Below are 14,815 nucleotides of genomic sequence, written 5' to 3'. Positions count from 1 at the left end.
CTACTCAACTTTATTGCTACATCTTTAGTTATTTGATTACCACTCATAGAAGTGTAGTTTCTCTACTGTCCTACGTTACACACTGAGCAAAAGCTGGGGCTGTTCCTTAATTAAGGCCATGGCAGCTTGTTTCGAACTTCTAGCCCTTTCCTATCCCACCGTCGCCATAAAACCTCCATGTGGCGGTGCGATGTAAAGCAACTTGTAATAAAAATACCAAAAACTCTACATTACACACATGACCAATTAAAAGTATAGGTCTTCGCAGTTCATCGTTCCTTTTTTTTTTTTTTTTCATTGCTTAAACAAGTCTGTAAATTTAATAAGAATATGTTATTGTCATTTCATATTGTCCTTAAGCAGGTTCGAGGTTAAAGTTCAACAATTTAAGATTTTTCTTCATTCCTGTTCTTTTTCCTGTTTTAAAAGTCTTATTTAAATAAATCCTTTACCGGGCGAGTTGGCCGTGCGGTTAGGGCCGCGAAGCTGTGTGCTCGCATCCGGGAGATCATGGATTCGAACCCCATTGTTGGCAGCCCTGAAGACGTTTTTACGTGGTTTCCCATTTTCACACCCGTCAAATGCTGGGGCTGTACCTTAATTAAGGACACGGCCGCTTCCTTCCCATTCCTAGGCCTTCCCTGTCTCATCGTCGCCATAAGACCTGTCTGTGTCGGTGCGGCGTAAAGCAAATAGCTAAATAAATCATCACAATTAAAATTCTTCTCCAAGTTCTGTCGATTTTTTTCTCTAGAAAATAAGCCACTGATTAAAACGTTTACAGGCCCTGTAATTTTCCTTGATTTAATCACTCCTGTCCTTGGAATTACGGATTATTCCAGAAATATGAAGTGAACTGAAGAATGAGGTCATCATTTATACACAATATTACATCACTAATTTCGTTATTCTACGATATAACTCTGGTTACATTGATTGGCGCGTCGTACTTTTTATTGTTGGCATTCTTTCCTTCACGTTTTGGTATAAAGACTTCACAGTTATTACGAACAGCCTGGCAATCACCTATAATGTCAATGTTAGTCCTAGGTTTTCCATTGCTGATTTAATGGAGGGATTATAGACTGCCTGCAAGTTGTTGGACGTTACGATGTAATAGAAGTTTCAGGGACACCTCAGTCTGCTGAATGGAAATCCAGAGCTTCGTTCAGCAAATTCCAAACGCGGAACTGGTATTGACGGACGGGTCAAAGACTGGGGACAACGTCGGTTGCTGGAGTGTAAAGATTTCACTAGCTGCAGTCTATATACCGTGGATTTATTTGCCATTATAAAAGCTTTGCGGTTTACACAAGTTCGCGAACGACGTCATTTCCACGAGGGGGCTGACGATTTGAGGCATTTGCTGCTTTCCCAATAGCCGTTGGTGCAAAATATCCGCAACCTCCTAGCCAGGTTGTATGATGATGATGCTGATAGCCTACACATGGCATAGCAGTGAATGAATTAGCTCACCAGGTTACGAAAGAGGTGGCTTCATTACCACCTAGTTCTGTTGATAAGTGCACGGTACTAGGGATATTAGTGATGTGTAATCCTGGCGTCTTGACAGCCGAATCTCAATCTTTCAGCTTTTGCGTAGGTAGGCCTTATGTTAATACAAGTTGAGGATTGTTGATAGAAAAAATCTACGCCGTTTTACGATGTCTTGATCCTGTTACAAAGCGGCTACATTCTTGCTGAGTGCTTGGATTCCTCTGACCTTAGAGGAGACTGTGGCTGATAGAATACTCATACAGGTTGGTGACCGCAAATCTTCCACACTTACTTGAACCAGACTGCTCACTTTCGTCTTTCCCTTTTAACTTCTCTGGTGAGCTTTGTTTCTTTCTGTTTTTTTTTTTTTTTTTTTTTTTTTTTTTTTTTTTTTTTTGCTACTGGTTTAACGTCACGGAAAGATGGGAGAGTGATAGGACTGAGAAGGTAGCGGCCGTGGCCTTAATAAACAAAATGCAGCCCATACATTTACGTGGAGTGAAATTGGGAAAACACGTAAAACTATTTTCACGGCTATAGACGGTGGGATTCGAGCCAGCTATCTCCGAAATTCAAGCTCACAGCTGCGCGACCCTAACCACACGACAAACGTACTCGGCCTCTCCCTTCGGCTGATACATTTATTGCTTCAGGGTCGAAGTTCGAAAACTTTTTCGTTCGATTAGAGATAAGAGAAACTTGTTATCAGTTGGACTTCCCATAAGATAATAGCCACCATCATCAATATCACATCACCCCTTTATAGGCCATTGTAAATTTGAAGTATCTTTTTAGACAGAGAACACCCTATACTGTTTCCTTTCTAACAAATTCTACCGTTGAATTACTCACTTTTCTCCATTGATAGTATTTTGTGGGGCCCATGAACTAGCTGTTAGGCCCCTTTAAACATCATCATCATCATTATCATCATCATCATCATCGTCGTCATTATCATCATCACGAGCTCGATAGCTGCAGTCGCTTAAGTGCGTCCAGTATCCAGTAATCGGGAGATAGTGGGTTCGAGCCCCACTGTCGGCAGCCCTGAAGATGGTTTTCCGTGGTTTCCCATTTTTACACCAGGCAAATGCCGGGGCTGTACCTTAATTAAGGCCACGGCCGCTTCCTTCCAATTCCTAGGCCTTTCCTATCCCATCGTCGCCGGAAGACATATTTGTGTCGGTGCGACGTAAAGCAAATAGCAAAAAAAAAAAAAAAAAAAAAAAAAAATAGCATCATCATCAAAGTATTTTGTTATCTGAGAAATTTGTGCCTCTTCCCTCAAAACAAATCGCACCACTACAACTAAAAAAAGCTTTCAATTTAGTTTCACCAGTGCTCGGTTGATTAGTTCGTCACCGGATGACTCTCTATATCCTAATTACTCGGGGAAGTAGTGCCTCGGCAGTGAGTGAGACGCGAATTTATTGGTCGGCGGAGTCAAAGTTTCTCTACAGTACAGCACTACATTCCGAGCGATCAACCGAGTAGACGATCGGTGGCCCCAAACCCCTGAACTCGGGGCTGGTCCCCACCGTTAATGACCTGATAATGGCTTTTCGTAGTTTTCCATGCTGCACTAGGGCGAATGCCGGGGCAGTTCCTAGAATAGGCAACGGTCATACCTTACTTTCACAGCACATCTCAAATCTCCTGGCACCGAGCTCGATAGCTGCAGTCGCTTAAGTGCGGCCAGTATCCAGTATTCGGGAGATAGTAGGTTCGAACCCCACTGTTGGCAGCCCTGAAAATGGTGTTCCGTGGTTTCCCATTTTCACACCAGGCAAATGCTGGGGCTGTACCTTAATTAAGACCACGGCCGCTTCCTTCCCACTCCTAGCCCTTTCCTGTCCCATCATCGCCGTAAGACCTATCTGTGTCGGTGCGACGTAAAACAACTGGCAAAAAAAAAAAATCTCCTGGCCTGAGAGACAGCGTCACCGTCTAAGAGGCCCGCCGTACCCCTTCAGGGACGGAGTGAGAGAGCTTGTGTACAAAATAAGTTATCTTGTAATGGCGCACTTCAAGTAGGATGATGCGAAACATTTATCAGGTTCCTGGAGCTGATTTTCATCTAACTTATCAACACGGGCATGTTCAAAACACCGAAGGAGTTGGCCGTGTGGTTAGATTCACGCAGCTGTGAGCTTCAATTCGAGAGATAGTGGTTTCGAACCCTGCCTGAAGTAAGAGGCGAGAAAAAGGGGCTTCAGGGGCACTGAATTTGGGAGAGTGAGTTTGCAACCATGGGGCTCTTAGCTGAGTCGTAACATCGCTTCCACTTACTTCAGCCTGGCTCTTCACTTGCATCTATCCTCTCTAGACTCATTTGGTCAACTCTTCTTCTTTTCTGACCCCGAAGATATTAGGTATCGAGGCCTAGGGATTCTTTGATCTTCATGCCCTTGGTGGCCCTCGTCTGCCGATACCCTCATTTTCTGACCCAGTTCGAGACCGTGGCCAACCATGGACGCCGTGGACCCCGGAGAAGAGGGTCCTACAACTCATCACTAAGTTGCAGAAATGCTACAGAGTTCCGACCGGGCGCAGTGTTGCCCAGTTGTACTTCATTTTAAAGCAATAATCAGGACCGCCAATCATAAAGAAACGTGTCGAGTCTTCTATTTCTTGAACCAATTTTGTAGCAGTACGATGCGATTGCCGGCCCATTGTTCGTCATTATCAATAGTGTTGAGAAGCGGCATTGTTGCTGGAGTTTCTATGGAGAGAACGTTCAATCGTATGACACTCGCCTGTGGTAGCTTGAAGCAATTTCTCTCAGAACTTGATTTGTCTTGATGATTTAGGAGATCGATGGGAGTCAAATCATAATGAAAAGGTACACATTTTTCATAGTCTAATCGAATGAGATGGGTCTGATCATGGGGAATTCCCGTGTTAGACGTGTGGGAAAAGTGTGTCTAGGAACGGGAACCACGGTAGTATGTTATTCAGGAATTAGGTTGAGGCAGATGTTGAGGAAAGTAGAACTGTGGTAGTTTTCACGCTGGTACCAACAACGTAAGGCAAGCAGGTATAAGTACCAACATACTGTAGTTAGGATATGTGAGTTCTAGTAAATGCAGCACGGGTGAAGGTTAAGGAGGCGGAGATTTTTTTCAGTGGAATGCTGTGTAGGAGGGATACTGACTGGAAGGTGACCGAGGATTTAAATAAGACTATGGAGTGGGTATGTAGGAAACTGGGAGTGAGATTTTTAAATCCTAATGGATCGGCAAAAGACAGGGTTCTGCACTCAGATCGCCTTCACTTTAACCGCAGTGGTACGTGTAAGTTTGGAAGTTTGTTTAAAAGGGTTATAGGTACGTACATTCGGGGAAACAAGGTGGACTAAGGATACAGGGATCTGCATGCCAAGTGAGGGTGACATAAAACTGTCAGTGTTGAACTGCAGAAGTACTGTAGAGAAAAGAATAGAATTAAGTAATGTAATAGTTATATACCTACCAGATATTGTAAGAGCATTAAGTAAATTAATATATATTCATCTGTCCTATCCGACCTCCTTTGGTCAACCCCTTGTTCTTTTCCGACCCCAATGGTATTAGAGCATTAGAGGCCTAGGGATCTTACATTTTCACGCCCGCGTGGCCCTTGTATTCCTTTCGCCGATACCTTCATATTTCGAAGTGCCGGATGCCTTCCATTTTTTCTCTCTGATTAGTGTTATATTAGGGATGGTCGCCTAGTTGTACTTCCTCATAAAACAATAATCACCACCACCACCACTTACCAGATATTGTAATAGCTGTGGTTGAGAAATGATATAATTAATGCAGAAATTTTCTGACGGACGTGAAGTGTTTATGGAAGAGATAGGACAGGAATAATAGGAGAAGAAGTCACAGTGGATCTCTGACTTGACACTTCAGGTTGTAGAAGAAAGAAGGTGCCTAAAAAAAATTCTGGCGGAAGTTCTTTGCTCTAATCTCGTTATTGTATTCATTTTGTTACAGATGGTCGACGCTTGTTCAGCTCATCTTGCTGGTGTGTCTGAGACTAGCACAAGAAGTGGTGCGGAACACTCCTCACTCATTGTGTAGTAACCACTTTTATGATCGGTGTAATGATGAACAAGAAATCTCCACGGTAACTCATGAAAACACTTCAGTACATTTCATGCACTTCTCGAAGGGTATACGATATAAGTAGTGTGACTTCATAAGGAATACCCCCTGTGGGTGGGGGCGGTAGAATAACACCCACGGTATCCCCTGCCTGTCGTAAGAGGCGACTAAAAGGGGCCTCAGGGGCTCTGAACTTTGGAGCGTGGGTTGGCGACCACGGGGCCCTCAGCTGAGTTTTGGCATTGCTTCCACTTACTTGTGCCAGGCTCCTCACTTTCATCTATCCTATCCGACCTTTCTTGGTCAACTCTTGTTCTTTTCCGACCCCGACGCTATTAGGTTTGCGAGGGCTAGGGAGTCTTTCATTTTCATGCCCTTCGTGGCCCTTGTCTTACTTTGGCCGATATCTTCATTTTTCGAAGTGTTGGACCCCTTCCAATTTTCCCTCTGATTAGTGTTATATAGAGGACGGTTGCCTAGTTGTACTTCCTCTTAAAACAATAATCACCACCACCACCACTCACAAGGAATATATTTTCGGAACTGTGTTCTGCAGATCATCTCACTTTCAGCACATCTTATGAATTTTATGGACGGTTACTGGACGTCGGTGTTATAGCCAGCCTATACCTATAGGTGATATGTTTATACATCCTGGGTTCCATCCATTATAATGAGATGGTGTGTTGTATTATGGTTCTAGAGAACATACATCGCTCAACAAACAACATTGTTACCTAATTTTCAACTGTACGACATATGAAGAGGTTTCCAACATCCGGTGGGCCCCTTACACGATCCCCAAAGGGCAGAAGTTACTTCAAGCTCTGTCGGAAGACGAATGAAGAGCACTGAGGAATGGTCATACGAAGTCCTCGCGTCCGAAGTACTAAACACATTTGTCACATTGGCAGTTTACGAGTACGTAATTTAGTCTTAATTACTGAGAAGAAATATGGATCGTGCGCAGGGTACATTGACACATGTGTGATAGAGTTAAGCCTATTAAGTGGCTTAACAAGCGGAATCTGTACGAAAAGGTAAATGCGAAGAAGCAGATGACCTGAAATGAAGGGAGGTGACGATCAGCGTGATATTGACTCATTCCTAACTATCTCTGATGTACCTTCAATCTCAATATCCCTTCTTGAAAATGTATTGGCTATATTAATACAAACGGCAAACATACGATGTACTGTTTATTAAAAGCCGGTAAGATGTGGTGCTGGCAGTGGTAGTGCTTTTTCTCGAATGTGAAGCAGAACTAAATTATAACAACCCTCTCTTGATTTTTATCAGAAGATAAAACACAAGTTCGATTCTTCGAATGAAGGTATGCGATAATGAAAGGGTGTGAAAAATGAAGGACTACTAGTACCTGGAAGGACGTAATTCAGTCGACGTAAGAAGAGGACAAGAACAGATCAAGAGAGATCAGACAGGAAGGACTAATGCGAGGAGCCTTGCCCGTGGTCAGCACACTCATGGTCCATGTCGGGAACCCCTGGAAGTTCACCGCTTGTGGTCGCAGAGGAAGTTGTGGATGTGTTTTACCACAAGGGTGCATGTGTTGAATGTACACATGTACTTATGGAAATAGTCCACGAGAAGAGAAACGATCGGAGTCTGTAGATTGGTGGAGTTCAAGATGAGAAAACGTGAATGGAAGAGAATTTCACCTCACACACAGCGCAATGAATGACATTGATTCGGACATTTATCGATGTAATCCATTACCGCACATTCGAATTATATGTTTCTTAAGAAGCAAAGTATTGTCGACCAAGCGGACGACCATGAGTGGCATTACAATGTTACCTGGTACTGAAGAGTTGAGTGGCTACGGTGATGGTGATCGTGAAGCGTATTCGTATTTTAGTAACACTCGAGGAGCTGAAGTTCCTTCCAGATTCACATCCAATGTACTTCAACTACATGCAGCAAGGATTCACGTCGACTCTCCGAAGACAGCAGCTAACTAGCGAGCATCAGCAGGATCATCTGAAGATAAGGAACTCAACTAAATCTCAAGAACTAGTTCCTTTTTGGAAGTGGGGAAAAATGAGCCACTTGTGAGGCATTTATGGGCCGTAGGCGACCTGCATGTCATGATGAGGATGAAATGATGATGAAGACAACACATACACCCAGCCCCTGGGCCTTTGGAATTAACCAATTAAGGTTAAAATCCCCGACCCAGCCGGGAATCGAACCCGGGGCCCTCTGAGCCGAACGCCAGCACGCTGACCGTTCAGCCAACGAGTCGGCCTTTAGTCTAATGAGAACGGGCTTCAAATTCCGGCCCGGTCGGAGATGTCGACCTTCGTTCGTTAATTCCTCTGGCTAGTGGAAAGGCTGTATGTGCCACCTCAACACAGGATTCATCGTAGGAAGGCCTCCATCGTCACAGACGCCCAGGTCGCTCCTGGGTTCGTCAACTCGAAAGACCTGCCACAGACCTATCCGAAGGTCGTACGCCTTTATTTTTACAGTAATTGAACACCAATCCAGAAATCAATTATTAATATTATGACGTAGCACAAAAGTACGAACTCTGTGGACCAATAGATTTAGTTTGCTGTTGAGGTAAAAGTATTTCATAATCACTGTCAACATTTTCATTTTATTAATGTTTTCTCAAAAAAATATGTTTTAACTTTTTACTTTTGTTTGATCCTCAGGGTGAAGAAGTGTTGATCCTGACGAGAAACACATCTCATCATGTCAATGGAGATTTCTTCGTAATGAACTTGCAAAATTAGGATAGATATTGCCACCAAATGAAAGAAGGTTCGGAAAGGCTATTTTCCAAATTTAATCAGGGAATGAATCAAATGACTCAACTTTGCATAAAGGTATGATGACTTGAACATTTGTTGAAATGACAATTGTTTCTTTAATATCTAAAGTGATCCAATAAGCTACCTTCATCAGAACTAAGCGATAACTACAGGCTTCTGTTCTAAAAGACTAACTAGCATTTTGTTTAAGAGAGACGTCCAAACCACAGACATGAAATAATACTGCAAGTAGAATAAACACGGGACTATTGTGTCACTTAATGCTTCATTGTTTGAAATAATTGTCCCTGTTATGTTTGTCTACTAAAACCTGCTAGTTGTATAAATGCCAAAGCGAGGATCGACACGATATTTCACGAAGAGTTGAATTTCTTAGGAAGTGTTGGCACTTTCTTTTAACTTTATGCACTTAAACAATGATTATGACTTTGTGTCCGCAGAAATATAGGAATTGGTTTTAACGGAATATTCCTGCTAACAAAGAAACCAGAACCCAACGGTTCTTTCGGGTAGGATTGCCACCACAGTTTAGTATAACTCACAGATTTTGATGGTTGATTATTGCTTTATGAGGAAGTACAGTGCTCCACACAGCGGCGACCCTCGGAGCTTATGCGTTTAAGTCGCCTCTTACGACAGGCAGAGGTACCGTACCCCCCCCCCCCCGACCTATACAATATGGCTTCAATGCCATTACATGCCTTGTAAACTTGGCAGGAGGTAGGAGTGGGTTCCTATTTTACATGGAATCGAAGAAAGAAAGAAAGAAAGAAAGAAAGAAAGAAAAGAAAGAAAGAAAGAAAGTAAGAAAAAAGGAAAGAAAGAATAAAGTCAAGGAATACAGCAGCCACACCGGTGGGTGATCACCTTTGAACGCAGAAAAACTGTGGCGCTTCGAGACTGTGGATTATTAACCATCCGAGACACTGGTACCCGTGTTGGATGGAATACGGCCACAGTGTGTGAATGTGAAATCTGTGAGACGAGGGCGGACGAACTGACCGACGTGAAGGAATTCCAACAGCTAGAGCACTCCTGAACGGGAGGATACACATCTCGTGGGCCAGGCTGTTAGGGGTATTACAACTACATCACACTACCTCATTGATTGGTAGATAAGTAGATAGATATATAGATTGTAGATAGATAGCTATGCAAGTAGATAGATAGATTTGTAGGTAGGTAGACAGATAGGTATGTAGGTAGATAGATAGATATGCAGGTAGATAGATAGATTTATGTGGATAGATGTGTATACAGCTAGGTAGGTAGATACGTAGGTAAGAAGATACACTGATAGGCCTATGTAGATAGGTAAATGGATAAATATGTAGATAGATGGGGATAGATAGATAGATAGATAGATAGATAGATAGATAGATAGATAGATAGATAGATAGATAGATAGATAGATAGATAGATAGATAGATAGATAAGTAGTTATGAAGACAGGTAGATAGGTAGATAGACGTACAGATAAATGGTCAGGTAAATGGATAGAGAGACAGGTTGGCAGGTAGGCAGATATGTAGACAGACAGACATATAGATAGATAGATAGATAGATAGATAGATAGATAGATAGATAGATAGCCAGCCTTCAGCATCGAGGTTTTATTCTTTTCAAGGCCCTCTTTCTACCAGCTATCACTGTCCGCGTATCTCGGGTGTGTACTGCTGCAATGATGTAAGTCTCTTACAACAAATCAGACTCGTTGTCTTCGACAGTATTTTCATTTTCCATAATCCCATCAGGTACTTTACCCACGTTTAGTTGTTCTTTATCCACTTGCAGTTGTTTTCAAATTCCATCCCGATCTTTTATCTCTGTCCAATGTTTTTACTTTTATTCTCTTTAAGAAATTTGGCCTTCTCTAGAATTACCTTCTTATTTCGACTTCGTGTTATCTTTAACTATGTATTCATTTGTATCTCTACATTTACTTTACTATGAATCACTTCATACCTTCTTTGTTTCTGTATTTATCGTGTTGCTACACTTCCTGCATACTTCTTGACCTCCCAATATTTTATATTATCTTCTTTCTTTCTTTCTTTCTTTCTTTCTTTCTTTCTTTCTTTCTTTCTTTCTTTCTTCAAAATGCAGCATATCATGCATTCCAAGAATTGTAGTAGGATATCTAGTCTTATTTCCAAAGGCTCATATATATTGCTCATTTAAATTCCTCTAATAAACTGCCATATTCATTCATTGTCTGATTCAGTCAAAAAGTTGTTTATCTTATCGCCAGTTTTCTGTTGAACAGTTCCTAAGCCTCTCTACTATTCTTTTCTCTCTTTAATCCCGACGGCCTGTAAGTGTTGTGGTGGTCATTGTGATATCCTAAATCATTCTTCTTCATGATTCCCTGTCATTGACTTGCTCTAATAGATCACGCATTGTTCTTCCGCATGTACTGGTAATCTATTTGGACTCTTCCTCGTACCCTCTGTCCCTGGGTTGTTCCCTGAATGATGTATTTCTCCATATTTTCTGGTCCTCTCCTCATTACAACGTCAAAGTATTTCAGCTGATGGAGGCGAAGTTGGCCTGAGGTACTCCTTCCAATTTTAAGCTCTTTTAGGATGGAGTTATTTGTGCGTTGATCAGTCATTGGAATTCTTAACATCCTTCTTCAGCAAAACATTTATCTTGAATCTATTTCCCCATGTCCTTCTTAAGAACCGCGATTCGCATCCCTACATTAGTATGAGAAATACTCGACAGTTTGCCAGCCTTATTTTCAGATTCTTAGAAGTCTTTTGATCCTTCCACAGTGTTGTTAATTTTTTCATTGTCACCTTCGATTGCATCTTCGTTATCTCTCTTCTGCTGATCACTCCAAGTTCGTTTTTTATTAATCTTCATTCAATTCCATATCTTCTTTACTTTTACTTATTCACAGAATATTGATCACCTCCAATGTAAATTTTAGCTGGAACTAGAGTGCCTTGAAATAATATACCTCGATGCTGCAGACTATGTCGCAGTGTACGGGTGGTCTCACACGCCTAAATTCGTAAGTGCTTTTTTGTGATGTAACTATAGTTTTCTTAGTAGATAGAGTGTGTGTGATGTAGCTGTACGATCCATAATAGCGCCCATAAGATGTGTAGCCCCTTGTTCGGAAGTGCGACGAGGCCGTCGGGATCCTTTCTCATTGGTCAGTTCGTCCCCCCGTCTTACCGATTTCATACTCAGATCACTGTGGTTGCATTCCATCCAACACGAGAACCAATGTCTCGGATTGATAATCCGCAGTCTCGATATACACTCGCTTTGATCATTGGAACCCCAGCCTGCATCAAAATGAACGGAACATCCTTGAAAGAATGTCGTGCCCCACAAGTGATGCAACTGGGCTTCTGAAAAAGTAAAGAAATTAAAAAGAAGCGTTGTTGCCAATTTCCACGCGTAACTGCATCTAAGTTTATTGTGGAGCACGTTGAAGACGAATGAATGAAATGTGAGCCGCCAAGTGGCAACAACGTGCTACTAGAAGCCCAGCCAAAAGGGTTCTGTGGGACGAAAAAGTGTATTCCGCTACAACTGAAATGTTGGCGGCGTGGGGACCAATGGACGTCCCGACTGTACCACAATTATCCGACGATCAATGCCGACAGCCTCCTTGTGCGACTGCTGTGTTCCTCAACGGGACAATGATAATAATAACCACAATAAATGAAAATTAAATAAATAATAATCAAATACATAAATAAACTGGCAGGGATGTGGGAGGAGGTGTTTATTTGATATGGAATCGAAAGGAAGGAAGGAAGAAAGAAAGAAAGAAAGAAAGAAAGAAAGAAAGAAAGAATCAACCACGCCAGCGGGTTTTCGCCTTTGATCGCAGGATAAGTGTGGCGTTTCGAGACTGTGGATTATTAATCATCCGAGACACTGGTACCCGTCTTGGATGGAATACGGCCGCAGTGGTGTGAATGTGGAATCTGTGAGACGAGGGCGGACGAACTGACCGACATGAAGGAATCCCAACAGCTAAAGCACAACTGAACGGGAGGATACACATCTGGTGGGCCAGGCTGTTACGGGTATTACAACTACAACACACTCCCTCATTGATAGGTGGATAGGTAGATATGTAGATAGGTATGTGGATAGGTAGATATATATGTAGGTAGGTAGATATGTATGTACATTGGTAGATAGGTATGAGGATAAGTAGATAGATGTGAGGATAGGGAGATATATTATATTTATGTAGGAGAAAGATAAACAGATAGGTAGATAGATGTGTAGACATGTAGGTAGAAATGTAGATATACCGATATATGTACGTAAGTAGATACACAGATATGTAGGTAGGTAGATGGAACGACATGTAGACAGGTAGACAGTAATGTAGATAGGTTTATGTAGATGGATGGATGGATGGATAAATAGATAGATAGATAGATAGATAGCCTTCAGCATTGAGGTTTAATTCTTTTCAAGGCCCTCTGTCTACAAACTATCATTGCGTATCTCGGGTGTATGCTGCTGCAGTCATGTAAGTCTCCTACCAGTGACTTTCCCTATATATATTTTGCTATATCTCCTTGAAGTTATTTTAAAATTCCATCCTGGTCTTTTATCTCCGTGTCATTTTTTAACTTGTATTCTCTTTAACAACTTTGCCATTCTCTCGAATTAGCTTCATATTTCGGTTCCGTGTTATCTTTAACTATGTATTCTTCTGTCTCTTTAAATTTACTTTACTACGAATCCTCTCATACCTTCTTTGCTTCTGTGTTTATCGTGTTGCTACATTTCCTGCATCTTGGTTGACCTCCCATTATTTTATAATTACATCTTTCTTACTTTCTTAATTTCTAAAAAGTATACTATATCATGCGTTCGAAGAATTGTAGTAGGATATCTCGTCTTATTTCCAAAGGCACATATATAATGATAGTTGAAAATCTGCCATATTCATTCACTGTCCGAGTCAGTTCCAATGTTTTAATGGTTTCGACGGTCTTATGTTTGAAACACTCCTAAGCCTCTCTGCTTTTCTTCATTCTCCCTTCACTCCTGACGTCATGCAGGCGTTGTGGTGATCATTGTGATATCCTAGATCATTCTTTTCCATGACTTGCACTATTAGAACATACAATGTTCTTCCACATGTACAGGCAATCTTGTTTGGACACTTCCTCGTAGGTGCTGTCCCTGGGTTGTTCCCTGAATAATGAATTTCTCCCTATTTTCTGGTCCTCTCCTCATTACATTTCAGCTGATGGAGCCGAAAGTGGCCTGAGGTCCTCCTTTCAATTATGAGCTCTTTCAACATGAATTATTATTTATACGTTGATCCGCCCATGGAATTCTTAACATCCTTCTTCAAATAAACATTTATTTTGAATCGAATTGTCCTTGTCCTTCTTAATGTCCACGACTCGCATCCATGTGAAATACTCGACAGTTTTCTTGCCTTATTTTCAGATTCTGTTGAGCAGTTGAGCCTTCCACAGTGTTGTTAATTTTTTCATTGCCACCTAAGATTATATCTTCGTCTTATCTCTTCTCCCGATTAACCCAAATATATCTTATTCTTCATAAAATTCCATCTTTTCTTCTCCTCAGAATTTTGATCACCTCCAAGGTAAACTTTAGCTGGAGGTAGAGTGTCTTAAAATGAAATACCTCGAGGCTGCAGACTATGTCGGAGTGTACGGGAAGTCTTACACACCTAAATTCATAAGAGCTTTTTTTTTATGTAGCTGTAGGGCCCATAGTAGGTAGAGTGTTTGTGATGTAGCTGTACGACCCATTATAGCTACGTCCACAAGATGTGTACCCTTTTGTTCGGAAGTGCGACGAGGCAGTCGGGATCGTTCACATTGGTCAATTCGTCCCTCCGTCTCGCCGATTTCATACTCGCATCACTGTGGCCGCATTCCATCCAACACGAGAAGCAATGTTTCGGATGGATAATCCGCAGTCTCGATATACAGTCGCTAAGATCATTGGGACCCCAGCCGGCATCAAAGTGAGCGGAACGCCTTTGAAAATGGTCGTACCCGCCAAGTGATGCAACTGGGCTTCTGAAAAAGAAAAGCGTTGTTGCCAAACATTTTTGGCTTACTGTTTGATAGGGCAACTCTGTCGAAGTTTATTGTGCAGCGTGTTGAAAGCAAATGAACGAAATGTGAGCGGCCAAGTGGCAACAACGTGATACTACAAACCCAGCCAAAAGGTTTCTGGGGGACGAAAGAGTGTGTTCCGCTACAACTGAAATGTTGCAGGCTAGGGGTCCAATGGACGTCGCGACTGTACCCACTTCTCTCCCACGATCAAAGTCGACAGCCTCCGGGTGCGACTGCTGTATTCCCCAACGGGCCAAGGGTAATAAAAAATAACAGTTATAAAATAAATAAATAAATAAATAAATAAATAAATAAATAAATAAATAAATAAATAAAT

This window comes from Anabrus simplex, chromosome 6, assembly GCF_040414725.1.
Source record: "Anabrus simplex isolate iqAnaSimp1 chromosome 6, ASM4041472v1, whole genome shotgun sequence".
Classification (NCBI taxonomy): domain Eukaryota; kingdom Metazoa; phylum Arthropoda; class Insecta; order Orthoptera; family Tettigoniidae; genus Anabrus; species Anabrus simplex.
Note: the sequence above shows the minus strand (reverse complement) of the source record.